At 42.3% G+C, this 22070-nt stretch overlaps 14 non-coding genes across 14 annotated transcripts; all 14 read right to left on the reverse strand.

Moving 5' to 3' along the window:
- Window positions 1–77: 77 nt before the first annotated feature.
- Window positions 78–163, reverse strand: Trnay-gua. Its single transcript is given in 2 exon segments — window positions 78–113; window positions 127–163. It is a non-coding gene; the product is annotated as a tRNA-Tyr (tRNA).
- Window positions 164–2547: 2384 nt separating this feature from the next.
- Trnay-gua lies at window positions 2548–2633 on the reverse strand. Its single transcript is given in 2 exon segments — window positions 2548–2583; window positions 2597–2633. It is a non-coding gene; the product is annotated as a tRNA-Tyr (tRNA).
- Window positions 2634–3374: 741 nt separating this feature from the next.
- Trnay-gua lies at window positions 3375–3460 on the reverse strand. Its single transcript is given in 2 exon segments — window positions 3375–3410; window positions 3424–3460. It is a non-coding gene; the product is annotated as a tRNA-Tyr (tRNA).
- A 3011-nt stretch (window positions 3461–6471) lies between these two features.
- On the reverse strand, window positions 6472–6557 carry Trnay-gua. The gene is given in 2 exon segments: window positions 6472–6507; window positions 6521–6557. It is a non-coding gene; the product is annotated as a tRNA-Tyr (tRNA).
- A 2525-nt stretch (window positions 6558–9082) lies between these two features.
- Window positions 9083–9168, reverse strand: Trnac-gca. Its single transcript is given in 2 exon segments — window positions 9083–9118; window positions 9132–9168. It is a non-coding gene; the product is annotated as a tRNA-Cys (tRNA).
- Window positions 9169–9816: 648 nt separating this feature from the next.
- Trnay-gua lies at window positions 9817–9902 on the reverse strand. The gene is given in 2 exon segments: window positions 9817–9852; window positions 9866–9902. It is a non-coding gene; the product is annotated as a tRNA-Tyr (tRNA).
- Window positions 9903–11350: 1448 nt separating this feature from the next.
- On the reverse strand, window positions 11351–11436 carry Trnay-gua. The gene is given in 2 exon segments: window positions 11351–11386; window positions 11400–11436. It is a non-coding gene; the product is annotated as a tRNA-Tyr (tRNA).
- A 1352-nt stretch (window positions 11437–12788) lies between these two features.
- Window positions 12789–12874, reverse strand: Trnay-gua. Its single transcript is given in 2 exon segments — window positions 12789–12824; window positions 12838–12874. It is a non-coding gene; the product is annotated as a tRNA-Tyr (tRNA).
- A 1448-nt stretch (window positions 12875–14322) lies between these two features.
- Trnay-gua lies at window positions 14323–14408 on the reverse strand. The gene is given in 2 exon segments: window positions 14323–14358; window positions 14372–14408. It is a non-coding gene; the product is annotated as a tRNA-Tyr (tRNA).
- A 1974-nt stretch (window positions 14409–16382) lies between these two features.
- Window positions 16383–16468, reverse strand: Trnay-gua. The gene is given in 2 exon segments: window positions 16383–16418; window positions 16432–16468. It is a non-coding gene; the product is annotated as a tRNA-Tyr (tRNA).
- Window positions 16469–17416: 948 nt separating this feature from the next.
- On the reverse strand, window positions 17417–17502 carry Trnay-gua. Its single transcript is given in 2 exon segments — window positions 17417–17452; window positions 17466–17502. It is a non-coding gene; the product is annotated as a tRNA-Tyr (tRNA).
- Window positions 17503–17840: 338 nt separating this feature from the next.
- Trnay-gua lies at window positions 17841–17926 on the reverse strand. Its single transcript is given in 2 exon segments — window positions 17841–17876; window positions 17890–17926. It is a non-coding gene; the product is annotated as a tRNA-Tyr (tRNA).
- Window positions 17927–20465: 2539 nt separating this feature from the next.
- Window positions 20466–20551, reverse strand: Trnay-gua. Its single transcript is given in 2 exon segments — window positions 20466–20501; window positions 20515–20551. It is a non-coding gene; the product is annotated as a tRNA-Tyr (tRNA).
- A 741-nt stretch (window positions 20552–21292) lies between these two features.
- Trnay-gua lies at window positions 21293–21378 on the reverse strand. The gene is given in 2 exon segments: window positions 21293–21328; window positions 21342–21378. It is a non-coding gene; the product is annotated as a tRNA-Tyr (tRNA).
- Between the last annotated feature and the right edge of the window lie 692 nt (window positions 21379–22070).

The following is a 22070-nucleotide window of genomic DNA, read 5'->3' on the forward strand; positions in this document are numbered from 1 at the left end:
TATCGAAGGATGGATGTACATTGAAAGGACAATCAACGTAACCTTGCCCAAAATAAACAGCAGTGAACGTAAAAAAATCCTTCGAGCCGGATTCGAACCAGCGACCTAGGGATCACAATTATAAATCTACAGTCCCCCGCTCTACCAACTGAGCTATCGAAGGATGGATGAGCATTGAAAGGGCAATCAACGTAACCTTGACCAAAATAAACAGCAGTGAACGTAAAAAAATCTTCGAGCCGGATTCGAACCAGCAACCTAGGATCAGTCTCCAAGAAAATGAAATTCCATGTAACATTGCCCAACGTAAAGCGCATGTATAAAACATCCTTTGAGCCGGATTCGAACCAGCGAATGAGGGATCACAATTGTAAATCTACAGCCCCCCGCTCTACCAACTGAGCTATCGAAGGATGGATGTCCATTGAAAGGACAATCAACGTGACCTTGCCCAAAATAAAAAAGCAGTGCATTTAAAACAATTCTTCTAGCCGGATTCGAACCAGCGACCTAGGGATCACAATTATAAATCTACAGTCCCCCGCTCTACCAATTGAGCTATCGAAGGATGGATGTACATGGAAAGGACAATCAACGTAACCTTGCCCAAAATAAACAGCAGTGAACGTAAAAAATCCTTCGAGCCGGATTCGAAACAGCGACCTAGGGATCACAATTATAAATCTACAGTCCCCCGCTCTACAAAACTGAGCTATCGAAGGATGGATGTACATGGAAAGGACAATCAACGTAACCTTGCCCAAAATAAACAGCAAGGCACCTAAAAACATTGTTCGAGCCGGATTCAAACCAGCGACCTAGAGATCACAGTCATAAATCTACAGTCTCCAAGGAAAGGACATTTCATGTAACCTTGCCCAAAATAAACAGCAGTGCACGTAAAACAATCCTTCGAGCCGGATTCGAACCAGCGATTTAGGGATCACAATTATAAATCTACAGTCCCCCGCTCTACCAACTGAGCTATCGCATGATGGATGTACACGGAAGGAACAATCAACGTAACCTTGCCCAAAATAAACAGCAGTGAACGTAAAAATAAATCCTTCGAGCCGGATTCGAACCAGCGACCTTGGAATCACAATTATAAATCTACAGTCCCCCGCTTTACCAACTGTGCTATCGAAGGATGGATGTACGTGGAAAGGACAATTAATGTAAACTTGCCCAAAATAAACAGTATTGCACGTAAAAAATCCTTCGAGCAGGATTCGAACCAGCGACCTAGAGATCCCAATTATAAATCTACAGTCCTCCGCTCTACCAACTGAGCTATCGAAGGATGGATGTACATTAAAAGGACAATCAACGTAATCTTACCCAAAATAAAAAAAGCAGTGCACCTAAAAAAATTTCTTCGAGCAGGATTCGAAACAACGATTTAGGGATCACAGTTATACATCTACAGTCTCCAAGAAAAGGACATTCCATGTAATCTGTCCAAAATAAACAGCAACTCACGTAAAAACATTCTTCGAGCCGGATTCGAACCAGCGACCTAGGGATCACAATTATAAATCTACAGTCCCCCGCTCTACAAAACTGAGCTATCGAAGGATAAATGTACATGGAAAGGACAATCAACGTAACCTTGCCCAAAATAAACAGCAAGGCACCTAAAAACATTGTTCGAGCCGGATTCAAACCAGCAACCTTCGGATCACAATTATATATCTACAGTCTCCAAGGAAAGGACATTCCATGTAACCTTGCCCAAAATAAACAGCAGTGCACGTAAAACAATCCTTCGAGCCTTATTCGAACCAGCGACCTAGGGATCACAATTATAAATCTACAGTCCCCCGCTCTACCAATTGAGCTATCGAAGGATGGATGTACCTGGAAAGGACAATCAACGTAACCTTGCCCAAAATAAACAGAAGTGAACGTAAAAAATCCTTCAAGCCGGATTCGAACCAGCGACCTAGGGATCACAATTATAAATCTACAGCCCCCCGCTCTACAAAACTGAGCTATCGAAGGATGGATGTACATGGAAAGGACAATCAACGTAACCTTGCCCAAAATAAACAGCAAGGCACCTAAAAACAATTTTCGAGCCGGATTCAAACCAGCAACCTTCGGATCACAATTATAAATCTACAGCCCCCCGCTCTACCAACTGAGCTATCGAAGGATGGATATACATTGAAAGGACAATCAACGTAACCTTGCCCAAAATAAATCTAAAATCTCCAAGGAAAGGACATTCCATGTAACCTTCCCTAAAATAAACAGCAGTGCACGTAACAAAATCCTTGGAGACGGATTCGAACCAGCGACCAAGGGATCACAATTATAAATCTACAGTCCCCCGTTCTACCAACTGAGCTATCGAAGGATGGATGTCCATGGAAAGGACAATCAACGTAACCTTGACCAAAATAAACAGCACTGCACATAAAAAATCCTTCAAGCCGGATTTTAACCAGCGACCTAGAGATCACAGTCATAAATCTACAGTCTCCAAGGAAAGGACATTTCATATAACCTTGCCCAAAACAAAAAGCAGTGCACGTAAAACAATCCTTCGAGCCGGATTCGAACCAGCGACCTAGGGATCACAGTTATAAATCTACAGTCCCCCGCTCTACCAACTGAGCTATCGAAGGATGGATGTACATTGAAAGGACAATCAACGTAACCTTGCCCAAAATAAACAGCAGTGAACGTAAAAAAATCCTTCGAGCCGGATTCGAACCAGCGACCTAGGGATCACAATTATAAATCTAAAGACCCCCGCTCTACCAACTGAGCTATCGAAGGATGGATGAGCATTGAAAGGGCAATCAACGTAACCTTGACCAAAATAAACAGCAGTGAACGTAAAAAATTCTTCGAGCCGGATTCGAACCAGCAACCTAGGATCAGTCTCCAAGAAAATGAAATTCCATGTAACATTGCCCAACGTAAAGCGCATGTATAAAACATCCATTGAGCCGGATTCGAACCAGCAAATGAGGGATCACAATTGTAAATCTACAGCCCCCCGCTCTATCAACTGAGCTGTCGAAGGATGGATGTACATTGAAAGGACAATCAACGTGACCTTGCCAAAAAAAAAGCAGTGCATTTAAAAAAATTCTTCGAGCCGGATTCGAACCAGCGACCAAGGGATCACAATTATAAATCTACAGTCCCTCGTTCTACCAACTGAGCTATCGAAGGATGGATGTCCATGGAAAGGACAATCAACGTAACCTTGACCAAAATAAACAGCAGTGCACATAAAAAATCCTTCAAGCCTGATTTTAACCAGCGACCTAGAGATCACAGTCATAAATCTACAGTCTCCAAGGAAAGGACATTTCATGTAACCTTGCCCAAAATAAACAGCAGTGCACGTAAAACAATCCTTCGAGCCGGATTCGAACCAGCGACCTAGGGATCACAGTTATAAATCTACAGTCCCCCGCTCTACCAACTAAGCTATCGAAGGATGGATGTATATTGAAAGGACAATCAACGTAAACTTGGCCAAAATAAAAAAGCAGTGCACCTAAAAAAAAATTTCGAGCCGGATTCGAACCAGCGACCTAGGGATCACAATTATAAATCTACAGTCCCCCGCTCTACCAACTGAGCTATCGAAGGATGGATGAGCATTGAAAGGGCAATCAACGTAACCTTGACCAAAATAAACAGCAGTGAACGTAAAAAAATCTTCGAGCCGGATTCGAACCAGCAACCTAGGATCAGTCTCCAAGAAAATGAAATTCCATGTAACATTGCCCAACGTAAAGCGCATGTATAAAACATCCTTTGAGCCGGATTCAAACCAGCGAATGAGGGATCACAATTGTAAATCTACAGCCCCCCGCTCTACCAACTGAGCTATCGAAGGATGGATGTCCATTGAAAGGACAATCAACGTGACCTTGCCCAAAATAAAAAAGCAGTGCATTTAAAACAATTCTTCTAGCCGGATTCGAACCAGCGACCTAGGGATCACAATTATAAATCTACAGTCCCCCGCTCTACCAATTGAGCTATCGAAGGATGGATGTACATGGAAAGGACAATCAACGTAACCTTGCCCAAAATAAACAGCAGTGAACGTAAAAAATCCTTCGAGCCGGATTCGAAACAGCGACCTAGGGATCACAATTATAAATCTACAGTCCCCCGCTCTACAAAACTGAGCTATCGAAGGATGGATGTACATGGAAAGGACAATCAACGTAACCTTGCCCAAAATAAACAGCAAGGCACCTAAAAACATTGTTCGAGCCGGATTCAAACCAGCGACCTAGAGATCACAGTCATAAATCTACAGTCTCCAAGGAAAGGACATTTCATGTAACCTTGCCCAAAATAAACAGCAGTGCACGTAAAACAATCCTTCGAGCCGGATTCGAACCAGCGATTTAGGGATCACAATTATAAATCTACAGTCCCCCGCTCTACCAACTGAGCTATCGCATGATGGATGTACACGGAAGGAACAATCAACGTAACCTTGCCCAAAATAAACAGCAGTGAACGTAAAAATAAATCCTTCGAGCCGGATTCGAACCAGCGACCTTGGGATCACAATTATAAATCTACAGTCCCCCGCTTTACCAACTGTGCTATCGAAGGATGGATGTACGTGGAAAGGACAATTAATGTAAACTTGCCCAAAATAAACAGTATTGCACGTAAAAAATCCTTCTAGCAGGATTCGAACCAGCGACCTAGAGATCCCAATTATAAATCTACAGTCCTCCGCTCTACCAACTGAGCTATCGAAGGATGGATGTACATTTAAAGGACAATCAACGTAATCTTACCCAAAATAAAAAAAGCAGTGCACCTAAAAAAATTTCTTCGAGCAGGATTCGAAACAACGATTTAGGGATCACAGTTATACATCTACAGTCTCCAAGAAAAGGACATTCCATGTAATCTGTCCAAAATAAACAGCAACTCACGTAAAAACATTCTTCGAGCCGGATTCGAACCAGCGACCTAGGGATCACAATTATAAATCTACAGTCCCCCGCTCTACAAAACTGAGCTATCGAAGGATAAATGTACATGGAAAGGACAATCAACGTAACCTTGCCCAAAATAAACAGCAAGGCACCTAAAAACATTGTTCGAGCCGGATTCAAACCAGCAACCTTCGGATCACAATTATATATCTACAGTCTCCAAGGAAAGGACATTCCATGTAACCTTGCCCAAAATAAACAGCAGTGCACGTAAAACAATCCTTCGAGCCTTATTCGAACCAGCGACCTAGGGATCACAGTTATAAATCTACAGTCCCCCGCTCTACCAACTGAGCTATCGAAGGATGGATGTACATTAAAAGGACAATCAGCGTAACCTTGCCCAAAATAAACAGCAGTGAACTTAAAAAAAACCTTCAAGCCGGATTCGAACCAGCGACCTAGGTATCACAATTATAAATCTACAGTCCCCCGCTCTACCAATTGAGCTATCGAAGGATGGATGTACATGGAAAGGACAATCAACGTAACCTTGCCCAAAATAAACAGCAGTGAACGTAAAAAATCCTTCGAGCCGGATTCGAACCAGCGACCTAGGGATCACAATTATAAATCTACAGTCCCCCGCTCTACAAAACTGAGCTATCGAAGGATGGATGTACATGGAAAGGACAATCAACGTAACCTTGCCCAAAATAAACAGCAAGGCACCTAAAAACATTGTTCGAGCCGGATTCAAACCAGCGACCTAGAGATCACAGTCATAAATCTACAGTCTCCAAGGAAAGGACATTTCATGTAACCTTGCCCAAAATAAACAGCAGTGCACGTAAAACAATCCTTCGAGCCGGATTCGAACCAGCGACCTAGGGATCACAATTATAAATCTACAGTCCCCCGCTCTACCAACTGAGCTATCGAGTGATGGATGAGCATTGAAAGGGCAATCAACGTAACCTTGACCAAAATAAACAGCAGTGAACGTAAAAAATTCTTCGAGCCGGATTCGAACCAGCAACCTAGGATCAGTCTCAAAGAAAATGAAATTCCATGTAACATTGCCCAACGTAAAGCGCATGTATAAAACATCCATTGAGCCGGATTCGAACCAGCGAATGAGGGAACACAATTGTAAATCCACAGCCCCCCGCTCTATCAACTGAGCTATCGAAGGATGGATGTACATTGAAAGGACAATCAACGTGACCTTGCCCAAAAAAAAAAGCAGTGCATTTAAAAAAATTCTTCGAGCCGGATTCGAACCAGCGACCAAGGGATCACAATTATAAATCTACAGTCCCCCGTTCTACCAACTGAGCTATCGAAGGATGGATGTCCATGGAAAGGACAATCAACGTAACCTTGACCAAAATAAACAGCAGTGCACATAAAAAATCCTTCAAGCCGGATTTTAACCAGCGACCTAGAGATCACAGTCATAAATCTACAGTCTCCAAGGAAAGGACATTTCATGTAACCTTGCCCAAAATAAACAGCAGTGCACGTAAAACAATCCTTCGAGCCGGATTCGAACCAGCGACCTAGGGATCACAGTTATAAATCTACAGTCCCCCGCTCTACCAACTAAGCTATCGAAGGATGGATGTATATTGAAAGGACAATCAACGTAAACTTGGCCAAAATAAAAAAGCAGTGCACCTAAAAAACAATTTCGAGCCGGATTCGAACCAGCGATTTAGGAATCACAATTATAAATCTACAGTCCCCCGCTCTACCAACTGAGCTATCGCATGATGGATGTACATGGAAGGAACAATCAACGTAACCTTGCCCAAAATAAACAGCAGTGAACACAAAAAAATCCTTCGAGCCGGATTCGAACCAGCGACCTGGGGATCACAATTATAAATCTACAGTCCCCCGCTTTACCAACTGTGCTATAGAAGGATTGATGTACGTGGAAAGGACTATTAATGTAAACTTGCCCAAAATAAACAGTATTGCACGTAAAAAAATCCTTCGAGCAGGATTCGAACCAGCGACCTAGAGATACCAATTATAAATCTACAGTCCTCCGCTCTACCAACTGAGCTATCGAAGGATGGATGTACATTAAAAGGACAATCAACGTTATCTTACCCAAAATAAAAAAAGCAGTGCACTTAAAAAAATTTCTTCGAGCAGGATTCGAACCAAGGATTTAGGGATCACAGTTATACATCTACAGTCTCCAAGAAAAGGACATTCCATGTAATCTGTCCAAAATAAACAGCAAATCACGTAAAAAAATTCTTCGAGCCGGATTCGACCCAGCATCTAGGGATCACAATTATAAATCTACAGTCCCCCGCTCTACCAACTGAGCTATCGCATGATGGAGGACAATCGACAAAACCTTGACTAAAATAAACAGCAGTGAACGTAAAAAAATGCTTCGAGCCGTATTCGAACCAGTGACCTAGGGATCACAGTTATAAATCTACAGTCTCCAAGGAAAGGACATTCCATGTAACCTTGCCCAAAATAAGCAGCAGTGCACGTAAAAGAATCCTTCGAGCCGTATTCGAACCAGCGACCTAGGGATCACAGTTATAAATCTACAGTCCCCCGCTCCACCAACTGAGCTATCGAAGGATGGATGTACATGGAAAGGACAATCAACGTAACCTTGCCCAAAATAAACAGCAGTGAACGTAAAAAAATACTTCGAGCCGGATTCGAACCAGCCACCTAGGGATAACAATTATAAATCTACAGTCCCCCGCTCTACAAAACTGAGCTATCGAAGGATGGATGTACATGGAAAGGACAATCAACGTAACCTTGCCCAAAATAAACAGCAAGGCACTTAAAAACATTATTCGAGCCGGATTCAAACCAGCAACCTTCGGATCACAAATATAAATCTACAGCCTCCCGCTCTACCAACTGGGCTATCGAAGGATGGATATACATTGAAAGGACAATCAACGTAACCTTGCCCAAAATAAATCTAAAGTATCCAAGGAAAGGACATTCCATGTAACCTACCCTAAAATAAACAGCAGTGCACGTAACAAAATCCTTGGAGACGGATTCGAACCAGCGACCAAGGGATCACAATTATAAATCTACAGTCCCCCGTTCTACCAACTGAGCTATCGAAGGATGGATGTCCATGGAAAGGACAATCAACGTAACCTTGACCAAAATAAACAGCATTGAACATAAAAAATCCTTCAAGCCGGATTTTAACCAGCGACTTAGAGATCCCAGTCATAAATCTACAGTCTCCAAGGAAAGGACATTTCATGTAACCTTGCCCAAAATAAACAGCAGTGCACGTAAAACAATCCTTCGAGCCGGATTCGAACCAGCGACCTAGGGATCACAGTTATAAATCTACAGTCCCCCGCTCTACCAACTGAGCTATAAAAGGATGGATGTACATTAAAAGGACAATCAACGTAACCTTGCCCAAAATAAACAGCAGTGAAGGTAAAAAAATTCTTCGAGCCGGATTCGAACCAGCGACCTAGGGATCACAATTATAAATCTAAAGACCCCCGCTCTACCAACTGAGCTATCGAAGGATGGATGAGCATTAAAAGGGCAATCAACGTAACCTTGACCAAAATAAACAGCAGTAAACGTAAAAAATTCTTCGAGCCGGATTCGAACCAGCAACCTAGGATCAGTCTCAAAGAAAATGAAATTCCATGTAACATTGCCCAACGTAAAGCGCATGTATAAAACATCCTTTGAGCCGCATTCGAACCAGCGAATGAGGGATCACAATTGTAAATCTACAGCCCCCCGCTCTACCAACGGAGCTATCGAAGGATGGATGTACATTGAAAGGACAATGAACGTGACCTTGCCCAAAATAAAAAAAGCAGTGCATTTAAAAAAAGTCTTCGAGCCGTATTCGAACCAGCGACCAAGGGATCACAATTATAAATCTACAGTCCCCCGTTCTACCAACTGAGCTATCGAAGGATGGATGTCCATGGAAAGGACAATCAACGTAACCTTGACCAAAATAAACAGCAGTGCACATAAAAAATCCTTCAAGCCGGATTTTAACCAGCGACCTAGAGATCACAGTCATAAATCTACAGTCTCCAAGGAAAGGACATTTCATGTAACCTTGCCCATAATAAACAGCAGTGCACGTAAAAAAATACTTCGAGCCGGATTCGAACCAGCGACCTAGGGATCACAATTATAAATCTGCAGTCCCCCGTTCTACCAACTGAGCTATCGAAGGATGGATGTCCATGGAAAGGACAATCAAAGTAACCTTGACCAAAATAAACAGCAGTGCACATAAAAAATCCTTTAAGCCGGATTTTAACCAGCGACCTAGAGATCACAGTCATAAATCTACAGTCTCCAAGGAAAGGACATTTCATGTAACCTTGCCCATAATAAACAGCAGTGCACGTAAAAAAATACTTCGAGCCGGATTCGAACCAGCGACCTAGGGATCACAATTATAAATCTACAGTCCCCCGCTCTACCAATTGAGCTATCGAAGGATGGATGTATATTGAAAGGACAATCAACGTAAACTTGGCCAAAATAAAAAAGCAGTGCACCTAAAAAAAAATTTCGAGCCGGATTCGAACCAGCGATTTAGGGATCACAATTATAAATCTACAGTCCCCCGCTCTACCAACTGAGCTATCGCATGATGGTTGTACATGGAAGGAACAATCAACGTAACCTTGCCCAAAATAAACAGCAGTGAACATAAAACAATCCTTCGAGCCGGATTAGAACCAGCGACCTGGGGATCACAGTTATAAATCTACAGTCCCCCGCTCTACCAACTGAGCTATCGAAGGATGGATGTACATTGAAAGGACAATCAACGTAACCTTGCCCAAAATAAACAGCAGTGAACGTAAAAAAATCCTTCGAGCCGGATTCGAACCAGCGACCTAGGGATCACAATTATAAATCTACAGTCCCCCGCTCTACCAACTGAGCTATCGAAGGATGGATGAGCATTGAAAGGGCAATCAACGTAACCTTGACCAAAATAGACAGCAGTGAACGTAAAAAATTCTTCGAGCCGGATTCGAACCAGCAACCTAGGATCAGTCTCCAAGAAAATGAAATTGTATGTAACATTGCCCAACGTAAAGCGCATGTATAAAACATCCTTTGAGCCGGATTCGAACCAGCGAATGAGGGATCACAATTGTAAATCTACAGCCCCCCGCTCTACCAACTGAGCTATCGAAGGATGGATGTACATTGAAAGGACAATCAACGTGACCTTGCCTAAAATAAAAAAGCAGTGCATTTAAAAAAAGTCTTCGAGCCGGATTCGAACCAGCGACCAAGGGATCACAATTATAAATCTACATTCCCCCGTTCTACCAACTGAGCTATCGAAGGATGGATGTCCATGGAAAGTACAATCAACGTAACCTTGACCAAAATAAACAGCAGTGCACATAAAAAATCCTTCAAGCCGGATTTTAACCAGCGACCTAGAGATCACAGTCATAAATCTACAGTCTCCAAGGAAAGGACATTTCATGTAACCTTGCCCATAATAAACAGCAGTGCACGTAAAAAAATACTTCGAGCCGGATTCGAACCAGCGTCCTAGGGATCACAATTATAAATCTACAGTCCCCCGCTCTACCAATTGAGCTATCGAAGGATGGATGTATATTGAAAGTACAATCAACGTAAACTTGGCCAAAATAAAAATGAAGTGCACCTAAAGAAAAATTTCGAGCCGGATTCGAACCAGCAATTTAGGGATCACAATTATAAATCTACAGTCCCCCGCTCTACCAACTGAGCTATCGCATGATGGATGTACATGGAAGGAACAATCAACGTAACCTTGCCCAAAATAAACAGCAGTGAACATAAAAATAAATCCTTCGAGCCGGATTCGAACCAGCGACCTAGAGATCCCAATTATAAATCTACAGTCCTCCGCTCTACCAACTGAGCTATCGAAGGATGGATGTACATTAAAAGGACAATCAACGTAATCTTACACAAAATAAAAAAAGGAGTGCAACTAAAAAAATTTCTTCGAGCAGGATTCGAAACAACGATTTAGGGATCACAGTTATACAACTACAGTCTCCAAGAAAAGGACATTCCATGTAATATGTCCAAAATAAACAGCATCTCACGTAAAAAAATTCTTCGAGCCGGATTCGAACCAGCGACCTAGGGATCACAATTATAAATCTACAGTCCCCCGCTCTACAAAACTGAGCTATCGAAGGATGGATGTACATGGAAAGTACAATCAACGTAACCTTGCCCAAAATAAACAGCAAGGCACCTAAAAACATTGTTCGAGCCGGATTCAAACCAGCAACCTTCGGATCACAATTATATATCTACAGTCTCCAAGGAAAGGACATTCCATGTAACCTTGCCCAAAATAAACAGCAGTGCACGTAAAACAATCCTTCGAGCCGGATTCGAACCAGCGACCTAGGGATCACAGTTATAAATCTACAGTCCCCCGCTCTACCAACTGAGCTATCGAAGGATGGATGTACATTGAAAGGACAATCAACGTGACCTTGCCTAAAATAAAAAAGCAGTGCATTTAAAAAAAGTCTTCGAGCCGGATTCGAACCAGCGACCAAGGGATCACAATTAAAAATCTACATTCCCCCGTTCTACCAACTGAGCTATCGAAGGATGGATGTCCATGGAAAGGACAATCAACGTAACCTTGACCAAAATAAACAGCAGTGCACATAAAAAATCCTTCAAGCCGGATTTTAACCAGCGACCTAGAGATCACAGTCATAAATCTACAGTCTCCAAGGAAAGGACATTTCATGTAACCTTGCCCATAATAAACAGCAGTGCACGTAAAAAAATACTTCGAGCCGGATTCGAACCAGCGTCCTAGGGATCACAATTATAAATCTACAGTCCCCCGCTCTACCAATTGAGCTATCGAAGGATGGATGTATATTGAAAGGACAATCAACGTAAACTTGGCCAAAATAAAAAAGAAGTGCACCTAAAAAAAAATTTCGAGCCGGATTCGAACCAGCAATTTAGGGATCACAATTATAAATCTACACTCCCCCGCTCTACCAACTGAGCTATCGCATGATGGATGTACATGGAAGGAACAATCAACGTAACCTTGCCCAAAATAAACAGCAGTGAACATAAAAATAAATCCTTCGAGCCCGATTCGAACCAGCGACCTAGAGATCCCAATTATAAATCTACAGTCCTCCGCTCTACCAACTGAGCTATCGAAGGATGGATGTACATTAAAAGGACAATCAACGTAATCTTACACAAAATAAAAAAAGGAGTGCACCTAAAAAAATTTCTTCGAGCAGGATTCGAAACAACGATTTAGGGATCACAGTTATACAACTACAGTCTCCAAGAAAAGGACATTCCATGTAATATGTCCAAAATAAACAGCATCTCACGTAAAAAAATTCTTCGAGCCGGATTCGAACCAGCGACCTAGGGATCACAATTATAAATCTACAGTCCCCCGCTCTACAAAACTGAGCTATCGAAGGATGGATGTACATGGAAAGTACAATCAACGTAACCTTGCCCAAAATAAACAGCAAGGCACCTAAAAACATTGTTCGAGCCGGATTCAAACCAGCAACCTTCGGATCACAATTATATATCTACAGTCTCCAAGGAAAGGACATTCCATGTAACCTTGCCCAAAATAAACAGCAGTGCACGTAAAACAATCCTTCGAGCCGGATTCGAACCAGCGACCTAGGGATCACAGTTATAAATCTACAGTCCCCCGCTCTACCAAGTGAGCTATCGAAGGATGGATGTACATTGAAAGGACAATCAACGTAACCTTGCCCCAAAAAAACAGCAGTGAACTTAAAAAAATCCTTCAAGCCGGATTCGAACCAGCGACCTAGGGATCACAATTATAAATCTACAGTCCCCCGCTCTACCAACTGAGCTATCGAAGGATAGATGAGCATTGAAAGGGCAATCAACGTAACCTTGACCAAAATAAACAGCATTGAACGTAAAAAATTATTCGAGCCGGATTCGAACCAGCAACCTAGGATCAGTCTCCAAGAAAATGAAATTGTATGTAACATTGCCCAACGTAAAGCGCATGTATAAAACATCCTTTGAGCCGGATTCGAACCAGCGAATGAGGGATCACAATTGTAAATCTACAGCCCCCCGCTCTACCAACTGAGCTATCGAAGGATGGATGTACATTGAAAGGACAATCAACGTGACCTTGCCTAAAATAAAAAAGCAGTGCATTTAAAAAAAGTCTTCGAGCCGGATTCGAACCAGCGACCAAGGGATCACAATTATAAATCTACATTCCCCCGTTCTACCAACTGAGCTATCGAAGGATGGATGTCCATGGAAAGTACAATCAACGTAACCTTGACCAAAATAAACAGCAGTGCACATAAAAAATCCTTCAAGCCGGATTTTAACCAGCGACCTAGAGATCACAGTCATAAATCTACAGTCTCCAAGGAAAGGACATTTCATGTAACCTTGCCCATAATAAACAGCAGTGCACGTAAAAAAATACTTCGAGCCGGATTCGAACCAGCGTCCTAGGGATCACAATTATAAATCTACAGTCCCCCGCTCTACCAATTGAGCTATCGAAGGATGGATGTATATTGAAAGGACAATCAACGTAAACTTGGCCAAAATAAAAAAGAAGTGCACCTAAAAAAAAATTTCGAGCCGGATTCGAACCAGCAATTTAGGGATCACAATTATAAATCTACAGTCCCCCGCTCTACCAACTGAGCTATCGCATGATGGATGTACATGGAAGGAACAATCAACGTAACCTTGCCCAAAATAAACAGCAGTGAACATAAAAATAAATCCTTCGAGCCGGATTCGAACCAGCGACCTAGAGATCCCAATTATAAATCTACAGTCCTCCGCTCTACCAACTGAGCTATCGAAGGATGGATGTACATTAAAAGGACAATCAACGTAATCTTACACAAAATAAAAAAAGGAGTGCAACTAAAAAAATTTCTTCGAGCAGGATTCGAAACAACGATTTAGGGATCACAGTTATACAACTACAGTCTCCAAGAAAAGGACATTCCATGTAATATGTCCAAAATAAACAGCATCTCACGTAAAAAAATTCTTCGAGCCGGATTCGAACCAGCGACCTAGGGATCACAATTATAAATCTACAGTCCCCCGCTCTACAAAACTGAGCTATCGAAGGATGGATGTACATGGAAAGTACAATCAACGTAACCTTGCCCAAAATAAACAGCAAGGCACCTAAAAACATTGTTCGAGCCGGATTCAAACCAGCAACCTTCGGATCACAATTATATATCTACAGTCTCCAAGAAAAGGACATTCCATGTAACCTTGCCCAAAATAAACAGCAGTGCACGTAAAACAATCCTTCGAGCCGGATTCGAACCAGCGACCTAGGGATCACAGTTATAAATCTACAGTCCCCCGCTCTACCAACTGAGCTATCGAAGGATGGATGTACATTGAAAGGACAATCAACGTGACCTTGCCTAAAATAAAAAAGCAGTGCATTTAAAAAAAGTCTTCGAGCCGGATTCGAACCAGCGACCAAGGGATCACAATTAAAAATCTACATTCCCCCGTTCTACCAACTGAGCTATCGAAGGATGGATGTCCATGGAAAGGACAATCAACGTAACCTTGACCAAAATAAACAGCAGTGCACATAAAAAATCCTTCAAGCCGGATTTTAACCAGCGACCTAGAGATCACAGTCATAAATCTACAGTCTCCAAGGAAAGGACATTTCATGTAACCTTGCCCATAATAAACAGCAGTGCACGTAAAAAAATACTTCGAGCCGGATTCGAACCAGCGTCCTAGGGATCACAATTATAAATCTACAGTCCCCCGCTCTACCAATTGAGCTATCGAAGGATGGATGTATATTGAAAGTACAATCAACGTAAACTTGGCCAAAATAAAAATGAAGTGCACCTAAAGAAAAATTTCGAGCCGGATTCGAACCAGCAATTTAGGGATCACAATTATAAATCTACAGTCCCCCGCTCTACCAACTGAGCTATCGCATGATGGATGTACATGGAAGGAACAATCAACGTAACCTTGCCCAAAATAAACAGCAGTGAACATAAAAATAAATCCTTCGAGCCGGATTCGAACCAGCGACCTAGAGATCCCAATTATAAATCTACAGTCCTCCGCTCTACCAACTGAGCTATCGAAGGATGGATGTACATTAAAAGGACAATCAACGTAAACTTGGCCAAAATAAAAAAGAAGTGCACCTAAAAAAAAATTTCGAGCCGGATTCGAACCAGCAATTTAGGGATCACAATTATAAATCTACACTCCCCCGCTCTACCAACTGAGCTATCGCATGATGGATGTACATGGAAGGAACAATCAACGTAACCTTGCCCAAAATAAACAGCAGTGAACATAAAAATAAATCCTTCGAGCCGGATTCGAACCAGCGACCTAGAGATCCCAATTATAAATCTACAGTCCTCCGCTCTACCAATTGAGCTATCGAAGGATGGATGTATATTGAAAGGACAATCAACGTAAACTTGGCCAAAATAAAAAAGAAGTGCACCTAAAAAAAAATTTCGAGCCGGATTCGAACCAGCAATTTAGGGATCACAATTATAAATCTACACTCCCCCGCTCTACCAACTGAGCTATCGCATGATGGATGTACATGGAAGGAACAATCAACGTAACCTTGCCCAAAATAAACAGCAGTGAACATAAAAATAAATCCTTCGAGCCCGATTCGAACCAGCGACCTAGAGATCCCAATTATAAATCTACAGTCCTCCGCTCTACCAACTGAGCTATCGAAGGATGGATGTACATTAAAAGGACAATCAACGTAATCTTACACAAAATAAAAAAAGGAGTGCACCTAAAAAAATTTCTTCGAGCAGGATTCGAAACAACGATTTAGGGATCACAGTTATACAACTACAGTCTCCAAGAAAAGGACATTCCATGTAATATGTCCAAAATAAACAGCATCTCACGTAAAAAAATTCTTCGAGCCGGATTCGAACCAGCGACCTAGGGATCACAATTATAAATCTACAGTCCCCCGCTCTACAAAACTGAGCTATCGAAGGATGGATGTACATGGAAAGTACAATCAACGTAACCTTGCCCAAAATAAACAGCAAGGCACCTAAAAACATTGTTCGAGCCGGATTCAAACCAGCAACCTTCGGATCACAATTATATATCTACAGTCTCCAAGGAAAGGACATTCCATGTAACCTTGCCCAAAATAAACAGCAGTGCACGTAAAACAATCCTTCGAGCCGGATTCGAACCAGCGACCTAGGGATCACAGTTATAAATCTACAGTCCCCCGCTCTACCAAGTGAGCTATCGAAGGATGGATGTACATTGAAAGGACAATCAACGTAACCTTGCCCCAAAAAAACAGCAGTGAACTTAAAAAAATCCTTCAAGCCGGATTCGAACCAGCGACCTAGGGATCACAATTATAAATCTACAGTCCCCCGCTCTACCAACTGAGCTATCGAAGGATAGATGAGCATTGAAAGGGCAATCAACGTAACCTTGACCAAAATAAACAGCATTGAACGTAAAAAATTATTCGAGCCGGATTCGAACCAGCAACCTAGGATCAGTCTCCAAGAAAATGAAATTCCATGTAACATTGCCCAACGTAAAGCGCATGTATAAAACATCCTTTGAGCCGGATTCGAACCAGCGAATGAGGGATCACAATTGTATATCTACAGCCCCCCGCTCTACCAACTGAGCTATCGAAGGATGGATGTACATTGAAAGGACAATCAACGTGACCTTGCCCAAAATAAAAAAGCAGTGCATTTAAAAAAATTCTTCGAGCCGGATTCGAACCAGCGACCTAGGGATCACAATTATAAATCTACAGTCCCCCGCTCTACCAATTGAGCTATCGAAGGATGGATGTACATGGAAAGGACAATCAACGTAACCTTGCCCAAAATAAACAGCAAGGCACCTAAAAACATTTTTCGAGCCGGATTCAAACCAGCAACCTTCGGATCACAATTATAAATCTACAGCCCCCCGCTCTACCAACTGAGCTATCGAAGGATGGATATACATTGAAAGGACAATCAACGTAACCTTGCCCAAAATAAATCTAAAATCTCCAAGGAAAGGACATTCCATGTAACCTTCCCTAAAATAAACAGCAGTGCACGTAACAAAATCCTTGGAGACGGATTCGAACCAGCGACCAAGGGATCACAATTATAAATCTACAGTCCCCCGTTCTACCAACTGAGCTATCGAAGGATGGATGTCCATGGAAAGGACAATCAACGTAACCTTGACCAAAATAAACAGCACTGCACATAAAAAATCCTTCAAGCCGGATTTTAACCAGCGACCTAGAGATCACAGTCATAAATCTACAGTCTCCAAGGAAAGGACATTTCATATAACCTTGCCCAAAACAAACAGCAGTGCACGTAAAACAATCCTTCGAGCCGGATTCGAACCAGCGACCTAGGGATCACAGTTATAAATCTACAGTCCCCCGCTCTACCAACTGAGCTATCGAAGGATGGATGTACATTGAAAGGACAATCAACGTGACCTTGCCAAAAAAAAAGCAGTGCAATTAAAAAAAATTCTTCGAGCCGGATTCGAACCAGCGACCAAGGGATCACAATTATAAATCTACAGTCCCTCGTTCTACCAACTGAGCTATCGAAGGATGGATGTCCATGGAAAGGACAATCAACGTAACCTTGACCAAAATAAACAGCAGTGCACATAAAAAATCCTTCAAGCCTGATTTTAACCAGCGACCTAGAGATCACAGTCATAAATCTACAGTCTCCAAGGAAAGGACATTTCATGTAACCTTGCCCAAAATAAACAGCAGTGCACGTAAAACAATCCTTCGAGCCGGATTCGAACCAGCGACCTAGGGATCACAGTTATAAATCTACAGTCCCCCGCTCTACCAACTAAGCTATCGAAGGATGGATGTATATTGAAAGGACAATCAACGTAAACTTGGCCAAAATAAAAAAGCAGTGCACCTAAAAAAAAATTTCGAGCCGGATTCGAACCAGCGACCTAGGGATCACAATTATAAATCTACAGTCCCCCGCTCTACCAACTGAGCTATCGAAGGATGGATGAGCATTGAAAGGGCAATCAACGTAACCTTGACCAAAATAAACAGCAGTGAACGTAAAAAAATCTTCGAGCCGGATTCGAACCAGCAACCTAGGATCAGTCTCCAAGAAAATGAAATTCCATGTAACATTGCCCAACGTAAAGCGCATGTATAAAACATCCTTTGAGCCGGATTCGAACCAGCGAATGAGGGATCACAATTGTAAATCTACAGCCCCCCGCTCTACCAACTGAGCTATCGAAGGATGGATGTCCATTGAAAGGACAATCAACGTGACCTTGCCCAAAATAAAAAAGCAGTGCATTTAAAACAATTCTTCTAGCCGGATTCGAACCAGCGACCTAGGGATCACAATTATAAATCTACAGTCCCCCGCTCTACCAATTGAGCTATCGAAGGATGGATGTACATGGAAAGGACAATCAACGTAACCTTGCCCAAAATAAACAGCAGTGAACGTAAAAAATCCTTCGAGCCGGATTCGAAACAGCGACCTAGGGATCACAATTATAAATCTACAGTCCCCCGCTCTACAAAACTGAGCTATCGAAGGATGGATGTACATGGAAAGGACAATCAACGTAACCTTGCCCAAAATAAACAGCAAGGCACCTAAAAACATTGTTCGAGCCGGATTCAAACCAGCGACCTAGAGATCACAGTCATAAATCTACAGTCTCCAAGGAAAGGACATTTCATGTAACCTTGCCCAAAATAAACAGCAGTGCACGTAAAACAATCCTTCGAGCCGGATTCGAACCAGCGATTTAGGGATCACAATTATAAATCTACAGTCCCCCGCTCTACCAACTGAGCTATCGCATGATGGATGTACACGGAAGGAACAATCAACGTAACCTTGCCCAAAATAAACAGCAGTGAACGTAAAAATAAATCCTTCGAGCCGGATTCGAACCAGCGACCTTGGGATCACAATTATAAATCTACAGTCCCCCGCTTTACCAACTGTGCTATCGAAGGATGGATGTACGTGGAAAGGACAATTAATGTAAACTTGCCCAAAATAAACAGTATTGCACGTAAAAAATCCTTCGAGCAGGATTCGAACCAGCGACCTAGAGATCCCAATTATAAATCTACAGTCCTCCGCTCTACCAACTGAGCTATCGAAGGATGGATGTACATTAAAAGGACAATCAACGTAATCTTACCCAAAATAAAAAAAGCAGTGCACCTAAAAAAATTTCTTCGAGCAGGATTCGAAACAACGATTTAGGGATCACAGTTATACATCTACAGTCTCCAAGAAAAGGACATTCCATGTAATCTGTCCAAAATAAACAGCAACTCACGTAAAAACATTCTTCGAGCCGGATTCGAACCAGCGACCTAGGGATCACAATTATAAATCTACAGTCCCCCGCTCTACAAAACTGAGCTATCGAAGGATAAATGTACATGGAAAGGACAATCAACGTAACCTTGCCCAAAATAAACAGCAAGGCACCTAAAAACATTGTTCGAGCCGGATTCAAACCAGCAACCTTCGGATCACAATTATATATCTACAGTCTCCAAGGAAAGGACATTCCATGTAACCTTGCCCAAAATAAACAGCAGTGCACGTAAAACAATCCTTCGAGCCTTATTCGAACCAGCGACCTAGGGATCACAATTATAAATCTACAGTCCCCCGCTCTACCAATTGAGCTATCGAAGGATGGATGTACATGGAAAGGACAATCAACGTAACCTTGCCCAAAATAAACAGAAGTGAACGTAAAAAATCCTTCAAGCCGGATTCGAACCAGCGACCTAGGGATCACAATTATAAATCTACAGCCCCCCGCTCTACAAAACTGAGCTATCGAAGGATGGATGTACATGGAAAGGACAATCAACGTAACCTTGCCCAAAATAAACAGCAAGGCACCTAAAAACAATTTTCGAGCCGGATTCAAACCAGCAACCTTCGGATCACAATTATAAATCTACAGCCCCCCGCTCTACCAACTGAGCTATCGAAGGATGGATATACATTGAAAGGACAATCAACGTAACCTTGCCCAAAATAAATCTAAAATCTCCAAGGAAAGGACATTCCATGTAACCTTCCCTAAAATAAACAGCAGTGCACGTAACAAAATCCTTGGAGACGGATTCGAACCAGCGACCAAGGGATCACAATTATAAATCTACAGTCCCCCGTTCTACCAACTGAGCTATCGAAGGATGGATGTCCATGGAAAGGACAATCAACGTAACCTTGACCAAAATAAACAGCACTGCACATAAAAAATCCTTCAAGCCGGATTTTAACCAGCGACCTAGAGACCACAGTCATAAATCTACAGTCTCCAAGGAAAGGACATTTCATATAACCTTGCCCAAAACAAAAAGCAGTGCACGTAAAACAATCCTTCGAGCCGGATTCGAACCAGCGACCTAGGGATCACAGTTATAAATCTACAGTCCCCCGCTCTACCAACTGAGCTATCGAAGGATGGATGTACATTGAAAGGACAATCAACGTAACCTTGCCCAAAATAAACAGCAGTGAACGTAAAAAAATCCTTCGAGCCGGATTCGAACCAGCGACCTAGGGATCACAATTATAAATCTAAAGACCCCCGCTCTACCAACTGAGCTATCGAAGGATGGATGAGCATTGAAAGGGCAATCAACGTAACCTTGACCAAAATAAACAGCAGTGAACGTAAAAAATTCTTCGAGCCGGATTCGAACCAGCAACCTAGGATCAGTCTCCAAGAAAATGAAATTCCATGTAACATTGCCCAACGTAAAGCGCATGTATAAAACATCCATTGAGCCGGATTCGAACCAGCAAATGAGGGATCACAATTGTAAATCTACAGCCCCCCGCTCTATCAACTGAGCTGTCGAAGGATGGATGTACATTGAAAGGACAATCAACGTGACCTTGCCAAAAAAAAAGCAGTGCATTTAAAAAAATTCTTCGAGCCGGATTCGAACCAGCGACCAAGGGATCACAATTATAAATCTACAGTCCCTCGTTCTACCAACTGAGCTATCGAAGGATGGATGTCCATGGAAAGGACAATCAACGTAACCTTGACCAAAATAAACAGCAGTGCACATAAAAAATCCTTCAAGCCTGATTTTAACCAGCGACCTAGAGATCACAGTCATAAATCTACAGTCTCCAAGGAAAGGACATTTCATGTAACCTTGCCCAAAATAAACAGCAGTGCACGTAAAACAATCCTTCGAGCCGGATTCGAACCAGCGACCTAGGGATCACAGTTATAAATCTACAGTCCCCCGCTCTACCAACTAAGCTATCGAAGGATGGATGTATATTGAAAGGACAATCAACGTAAACTTGGCCAAAATAAAAAAGCAGTGCACCTAAAAAAAAATTTCGAGCCGGATTCGAACCAGCGACCTAGGGATCACAATTATAAATCTACAGTCCCCCGCTCTACCAACTGAGCTATCGAAGGATGGATGAGCATTGAAAGGGCAATCAACGTAACCTTGACCAAAATAAACAGCAGTGAACGTAAAAAAATCTTCGAGCCGGATTCGAACCAGCAACCTAGGATCAGTCTCCAAGAAAATGAAATTCCATGTAACATTGCTCAACGTAAAGCGCATGTATAAAACATCCTTTGAGCCGGATTCAAACCAGCGAATGAGGGATCACAATTGTAAATCTACAGCCCCCCGCTCTACCAACTGAGCTATCGAAGGATGGATGTCCATTGAAAGGACAATCAACGTGACCTTGCCCAAAATAAAAAAGCAGTGCATTTAAAACAATTCTTCTAGCCGGATTCGAACCAGCGACCTAGGGATCACAATTATAAATCTACAGTCCCCCGCTCTACCAATTGAGCTATCGAAGGATGGATGTACATGGAAAGGACAATCAACGTAACCTTGCCCAAAATAAACAGCAGTGAACGTAAAAAATCCTTCGAGCCGGATTCGAAACAGCGACCTAGGGATCACAATTATAAATCTACAGTCCCCCGCTC

This window comes from Nematostella vectensis, chromosome 3 (genome assembly GCF_932526225.1).
Source record: "Nematostella vectensis chromosome 3, jaNemVect1.1, whole genome shotgun sequence".
NCBI classification, from domain to species: Eukaryota; Metazoa; Cnidaria; class Anthozoa; order Actiniaria; family Edwardsiidae; genus Nematostella; species Nematostella vectensis.